Here is an 8,271-nt window from a genome sequence, read left to right on the forward strand (position 1 = left end):
GTACTGCTCCAGCTGCGGTATGGGCTGCACCTCTTCCCCTACCACATACTCTACCGCGGCCTCGGCCTCTCGTGGCCCTGGCTGGTGGTACTGGTGGCTGGCCCTCCTGACCGGTAGTACAAGTCCTCACCATCTGTGAGAGAATGAAACAACATATGTTTAGTTACTAGAATCAACAGATTCACACGACAAGAATTCAAGAATGTGGAATCTTCCTAAAGGTTCTGTAGCCTCTCGAAGATAAGTACAGACGTCTCCGTACCTATCTACAAGACTCTACTAAACCCACTCATGACTCGTGAGACCAATGTAGCCTAGGATCTGATACCAATTGACTCATTCCAAAACCAACTGATATTTTCATTTCAAGAATAATTTGAAGGCTATTTAGCGTAAAAACCTTCATAAAAGAGTTCAAATCAAAACAAAAGTGCGAAGAAGAAAAGCCCGACATCGGGGTGTCATAGTCATGAGCATCTATTACAATATGTCTAACAATATCAAGGCTAACTCAGCCTGGGAAGTAGCTGAATACAACTAAAGGAAGATAAGAGGGAGAAGAGCAGGGGCTACGATCGCCAAGCAGCTACCTTGCTATCCCCGAGAAAATCTACAACCAGAATAATCAACAACCGCAACTGTGCCCAGCTACACCTGGATCTGCACACAAGGTGCAGGGAGTAATGTGAGTACACCAACTCAGTAAGTAACAACAATAAATAAAGACTGAGCAGTAGTGACGAGCAATAAAGCATATCAAGTTCATATCACAAAAATTCAATAAAGTACAACATGCTTTAAAAATCAGTGTTTGAATAAAATCATCTCGTTTAAACCCGGTTCCAAAAAAAAATCATTTAAAGATATTTTTCAACAGTTTTTCAAACAAAGGCTCAATGCAAAGGTGAGCAAAAATGATGAAATCATAAACAGCCCCTCGGGCAAAGCATCACTCATATACAGCCCCACGGGAAAACCTCACAGGCACTCGTGCCACTCGGGCATACCTCACAATCACTCTTGCCACTCGGGCATACTTCACCATCACTCTCGCCACTCGGGCATACCTCACAATAACTCATGCCTGCGGCGTGCAGCCTGATCCGTTTAACGTCGACGGCGCTCACTAGGGGCGTGTACAGACTCCGGAGGGGCTCCTTCAGCCCAAACGCTATATCAAGCCAAATCATGACATAAATCACTCAGGCCCTTGGCCTATATCAAACATGTTGCGGCGTGCATCCCGATCCCATAAATATCCTCACAAATCAGGCTCGCGGCCTCACTCAGTCATAAAACTCTCAAGCCACTCGGGCATTTCAGTAAAAATAGGGCATTCAGCCCAAAACAACATTTATATGCATCAAAATAGAGTCATAAAACTGAGTTATGCAGTAAACAAGTATAACCATGACTGAGTATAGATTTTCAATCGAAAACAGTGCGAGTATAGTAAGAAAAGGCCCCTAAGGTTCCAAACAGCACTGGCACTCCCAAACATGGCATTCGGCCCAATTTACAGAAACTCTTTCTAAAACATATAAGTATCATATATTTTCCACAAAATATGCAACTTTACAGTTGCTATGGGACGGACCAATTCACAATCCCCAACAGTGCACGCCCACACGCCCGTCACCTAGCATGTGCGTCACCTTAAAAATAGTAGAATGATACAAAAATCCGGGTTTCATACCCTCAGGACTAGATTTACAATCGTTACTTACCTCAAATCGATCAAATCCCTACTCTGCGATGCTCTTGCCTCTCGACCCGGCTTCCAAATTCTCTGAATCTATTCACAATCAGTACAATACCATCAATACATGCTAATGGAATGAATTCCACAAGGAAAGCTACAAAATTAGACCAAAACCTGAAATTGGCTCAAACCCGCCCCCCGGACCACGTCTCGAAATCCGACAAAATTTAAAAAACTAGAAATCCCATTCAATCATGAGTCTAACAATACCAAATTCATCAAAATCCGACATCGTTTGGTTCTTTAAATCCTTAAATTACTTCTCCAAAAATCCCAAGCCCTAACCCCTCATTTTCACTAATTACATGATTAAACAATGAGAAATCACCATATATATGAGTATTAGGGATCAAGCAACTTACCTCACTGATAGCCCTTGAATCACCCTTCAAAAATCAATCCAAAAGCTCCAAAAAGTGACTTGAAAATGGTGGAAATGAACCAAATTCGTGAATGGTTCTATTTATGGTTTCTGCCCAGGTTTTTCCCACCTGCGGAAAATTTCATGCTTCTGCGCCACCACACCCGCGGAAAAATCCATCGCAGGTGCGGAACTTACTTAGGAGCCCAGGTTACGCATCTGCGGGCCAAAACCCTGAGCCTGTGAAGGCGCACTTGCGCGTTTCCTCCGCTTCTGCGAAGCCTGCTCAACGTCCCCCTTTCCGCATCTGCGCCCCAAGTTTTGCAGCTGTGGGTTTATAGATGCGACCTCCAACTCGCACCTGCGCATGTTGCCTAGCCCAGCATTGCCCGCTCCTGCGGACTTCCCATGTGCACCAGCGGCCTCGTACCTGCGACTCTTCCTTCCGCAGGTGCGGAAATAGCAGAAGCAGCATCTTCAGCTGTATTTTCCAACTTCGACAAATCCGTTAACCACCCAAAATCACCCTGAGGCCCTAAAGACCTCAACCAAAAATACTAACAATTCATATATCAACATACAACTTAGTCGAACCTTCGAATCACTCAAAACAACATCCAAACACCAAATTACCCTCGGATTCAAGCCTAAGAACTTCTAAATTTTCAAATTTGGCAACCGATGCTGAAACTAACCAAACCACGTCCGAATGACCGAAAATTTTGCACACATGTCACAAATGACACTACGAACCTACTCCAACTTCCGGAATTCTATTTCGACCCCGATATCAAAATTTTCCACTACCGACCGAAAATCGTCAAATTTCCAATTTCGCCAATTCAAGCCTTATTCTACCACGAACCTCCAAATTTCATTATGGACACGCTCCTAAGTCCAAAATTACCTTACGGAGCTAACAGAACTATCAGAATAAAATTCTGAGATTATTTACACATAAGTCAATATCCAGTTGACTTTTTTAACTTAAGGTTCTAAATAAGTGACTAAGTGTCTCATTCCACCACGAAACCACTCCGAACGCGAACCAACTAATCACGTATATTATAATATAGCTTAAGAGCATAAAGGAAACAAAAATAAGGGAAATGGGGCTATAACTCCCGAAACGACCAGCCGGGTCGTTACAGAAAACATGGGGTGTATATTATTCCTCCCTTTGGAATATTCGTCCTCGAATGTTGACTGATGCACTTATCATTCTTATAACCTATAGCTTTTGCAAATACTTTAATACTTTCCTTGACATCTAGGCAAATATTTTATGAATAAATCCAAAGGCCAGGCATTTCCCCCCTTTAGGCCTCTTTCTCACATCACGACTTGTGGTCGGAATTCTTCCAATATCGTAACTATTGCTACCTTCTAATAGGAGTGGGCATAAAATCCGAAAAACCAAATTCCAAACTGGACCGAATTAATTCAATATTTAGGTTTCGGATTTTTCGGTATTTCGGTCTAATTCGGTATTACATTTTCAGTATTTCGATATAACGTTACGTCCCTCGATATTAAGATCTTGAAATTTTGTTATACCAAAATACCAAATTTTAAGTTGGACCTATAGCTATAGTGCCTAACCCAAGTTGTATATCTAGTGACTAATGCCCATTGCCCAGCGCCCCACCCCAACCTAACCCAATAAGGCCCTACTAGTCTTTCACTTATATGATTAGGGAATTAGAATTTAGAAAATAGAAAGGGAGAAATACAAAAGGTCAGAAACGATGATTTAGGGTTCTTTCAGCGAGAAGACCTTTGAAGGTTTTAGGGTTTGCAGTGCGTTTACTGGTGCGATTTAGGGTTTGCTGCTGTGACTTCAAAGAATCAAAGGTATGTTTCTAGTTTCTTCAAAGAAAAATGGATGTTACCTGTTTTTGGATGAATTAGATGTAACTGGTTCGAGTAAAGACTGCACTTTTCTTTTATCATTCTCTACAGTAAAGTCTAGTGATTTGCTGGGTCTTTGTGGGGTTTAAGATAAGTCGAAACCTGATGTTTACTAGGGTACATTGGCTTGATGTTGCTTACATTGTATATTTTAACAGTCTGAAGTTGATTTTTCTGTAAATGAATTAAATATCAGAAGATTGCTGGAGTTTGTGGAAGAAGTCAATATGAAAAACAGTTGTACAAGTGGTTTTAATTTGTAATTTTAAAGCTTCGATTGAAAATTGGTTTTGGTTGCAGAACTCATAGGTTACTGTAATTCATTAGGATGTATTTCTTCATTAATGGATAGTTTTAGCAAATGCATATCATACTCACTGTAGCCATTATCTTATTGGTTTGTACAAGTTATGCCCTTCTAGTATTAACACTACCAAATTAAGATGATTCCTATTCCTACTATATTTGTACCAGGCAGTGGCTAATTTTGATGCATATTTATTGGCACAAGAGTCCAACTTCAGCTAAAAGCAATTCATGTGAGTATGGAGTTTGCCTAGGAAAATCCTACTTGCCATCCTAGTAGCCTAAGTCTAATTATAGGAAATCCAAACTAATTTGACAAAAAAATTTAGAAAATTGAGTAAGGGTCATTTCTTATTTTGAAGAATTAGACATATTTCTGTGGAGATTTTCTTTTTCACACAAACCAAAACTTTTGTTCATGGTTGGAACTACTACATGACAAATAACAATTCAATAGCTTTTATCATATAGTACCAACAACAGTAAACATGAGTTGTAAAAGGTGAGCTACACTAGTTTTATCATATAGCTTTTGAGTTGTAAAAGGTGAAATTAAGTCTTAATTTGTGTTTATATTTGTTTTAATTTTGTATAGATGGTAGATGAAAGTAGAGTAAGTGATGCCGGTTCAACTGAAAGTTTACCAATTACTGAAGATAGCAACACCAACATAATTGATACTCAAGATTCTAAGAAAATAAAAGCCATGCAACCTAGATCCAAAGTTTGGCAATATTTTGATAAATTTGAGGTAAATGGGGTCGGTAAAGCAAGGTGTAGATATTGGAAGCAAGCTTATGCTGCTAATACATCTAGGAATGGAACAACAGGATTGAAAAATTATTGGGCTAGATACAAAGAATACCCACTTAACATTGATAAAGATAATAGTCAAACAAAGATAAACTTTCAATATTTCCAAAATGATGGAGGATCACTTTGGAAATTGGATCAAGAAGTGGTTAGGGAGGCCTTAATTGAGATGATAGTTATTGATGAACTGTCATTTAGCTTTGTAGAAAAGGAAGGCTTTATGAAGTTTATGAGAATAACTCAACCACTATTTCGTCTTCCTTATCGTAGAACAATAACAAGTGATTGTTATGAAGTTTACGGTGAATTGAAGCAAAATCTAAGAAGGTGTTTTAGAGAAGCACAACCAAAAATTTGCCTCACAACAGACACATGGACTTCATTGCAAATAATAAATTATATGTGTTTGACATCCCACTTCATTGATAGGGATTGGAAGTTGCATAAAATAATACTAAATTTTTGCCCTATCACTAGTCATAAGGGTGAAGAGATGGCTAAAGCTATTTCTAATCGTTTGCTTGAATGGAAATTAGACAAGGTGTTCATTATTACCGTGGACAATGCTTCTTCAAATGATGTCACACTCAAAGAATTATCTAAAAAGTTAGATATGTGAAAAACTAATATGATGAGTGGTAAATACCTTCATGTAAAATGTATGGCTCATATACTAAATCTAATTGTGCAAGATGATTTGCAAAAAATTGATGCTTCTGTCACACGTATTAGAAATATTGTGAGGTATGTGAGATCTTCGCTTGCAAGGACCTTAAAGTTTAAACAGTGTTGTGCACATGTAAAGGTAGAATGTTCCAAAACATTGTGTTTGGATGTTCCTACTAGGTGAAATTCCACATATTTGATGTTGGATACAGCACAAAACTTTGAAAAGGCCTTTGACAAGTTTCCTCTTTTTGATGATGGATTTTCTGCTTATCAATGTTCTCATCTTTGTGAAAATGGTAGTAGTGCAGGTCCTCTTGAATATGATGATTGGGTGAATGAGAGGAATGTGATTAAGTTTCTTTACAAGATTTCATGAGCTCACCAAAAAAGTTTCAGGTTCACGTTATGTCACTTGTAATTCCCATTTTGAGGATGTGTTTGAACTTTATTGTCATTTGAAAATGTGTTTAATTAGTGAGGATGAGCATTTGAGAAAAATGGCTCAGCGGATGCAAGAAAAGTTCAAGAAGTATTGGGGTGAACCTGAAAAGATGAATAAAATAATTTTATTGCTTCAGTCTTGGATCCACGTAACAAATTTGAATATGTTAGCCTTGCACTTGAAAAGCTTTTTGGGGAGGAAAAGGGGAAGAAAATAAATGATGAGGTGTATGCTTATATGAGTTCTTTATTTGAAGAGTATATAAAAAAGTATTCAACTAGATCTTGTCCTCAATCTCCATCTAGTTCCACTTCATCTAATAACACATCTAATACATCTAGTAGGAGTATTATAACTGCATCATTAAAAAGGACGAAGCTTCACTTGAAGAAACAAAAGGAAGACAATGGAAGTGGGGGTGCTAAATCGGAGTTGGATAAATACATTAGTGAAGAACAAGAGCCTTTTGGTGAATAATTTGATATCTTAAGTTGGTGAAAAACACATGCTCCTAGATTTCCTATTCTTTTGGAGTTGGCTCGTGATGTGTTGGCCATTCCAATTTCTAGTGTGGCGTCGGAATGTGCGTTTAGCACCGGTGGCCATATTCTTGATTCATTTAGGAGTTCACTGACTCCTGATTGTGTGCAAGCTCTTGTTTGTGTTCAAGATTGGCTTAGAGAAGAGAAGAATCCTATTAGTGTTGAAGAAAACTTGGAGTATCTTGAGGAACTCGAGCTTGGATAGCTTTAATATTATTGTGTGTATTTTAGTTCAAAATAATATATCATACTTGTTTATTTGTATGACATATTTGGTTGAATTATCTTTAGATATGAAAAATAATGGAAGCACTACTAGCATTATTTGATGTATAGTTGCAACTTGCAACTTGAGTGGTAAGTTTAATACTCTATTTGTTTGGTGATATACTTTTGTAATTTTATTTTATTATATTCAAAAAATAATATTCTAACTTATGATTTATCTTTCTTTTTTTAGGTTCAAGTGCAATCATGCCCTGTGCTCCTAAAATACGCTCTCATATTTGGGAACATTTTGAGGTGAAAGAAGATAACGGGAGAAGTTCGCAAAGTAGAGTGCAAGCATTGTGGTCGAGTCTATAATATTCATCGGAAGAAGGATGGCACATATAGTTTAAGGAAGCATATTAGGTGTTATCTTGAGCGTCTTCCTGAAATCCGTATTTAAGAATTAAGACTAAGTTGATTCGAGACTATTAGTGTAAACTTGAATTGAGGGATGACCTCTCTGATTTTTTGTTGCACTTTGTTTAATTTTGCTGCTACTGTGTTAGAGTCTGATGTTAGAGTCTGATGCCCTCTTTGTTTATGCTACTGCCTTAAATCTGTCTTAAATGTTGTGTTTATGGTTTTGCACTTGACTTTCTTTGCAAAAGCTCATGACATTCTTTGCTGAATTGTGGTAACATTCTTTACAAAACAGTGGTAACATTCTTTGCTGAATTGTGAATGCCAACGTTCAGGTGTTTCCTCTGTTTGTGGATGGCCTTTTTTCGAATATAGAAAAAATCTAGTATAAGTGTATAACAAAAGCTCGTGAGCTGTTCTATCATTAGCTTTTGTTTCTTTTTACTATTTGATTGAGAGCTTTTGTTTCTTTTTACTATTTGATATAGATGAGCGAAGTGAAGGTTTCAAGTTGATCTCACAACCAGTGGATTGTTTCCTCTGTTGTTGAATACCAATGTACTTGTGAATTCATTGAGTGAATTGTGAATTCATTGAATCAGTGAATTATGAATTCAGTGAAGAATTGTGCACGGAGAGGGGCAGAGGATTGTCAGGCGTCATAAGTTTATTTAGCGATTATTAAGTCGAAACGGTACCGAACCAAAATAAAAAATTCTGAACTGTACCGAAATAATTTGGTACGGTATTTGGTATACATAATTGATAAATCGAATACCGAAATACCAAACCGAAATTCTTAAATACCGAATCGAAATACTGAATGCCCACCCCT

The sequence above is a fragment of the Nicotiana tabacum genome, chromosome 19, assembly GCF_000715075.1.
Source record: "Nicotiana tabacum cultivar K326 chromosome 19, ASM71507v2, whole genome shotgun sequence".
Taxonomy (NCBI): Eukaryota; Viridiplantae; Streptophyta; class Magnoliopsida; order Solanales; family Solanaceae; genus Nicotiana; species Nicotiana tabacum.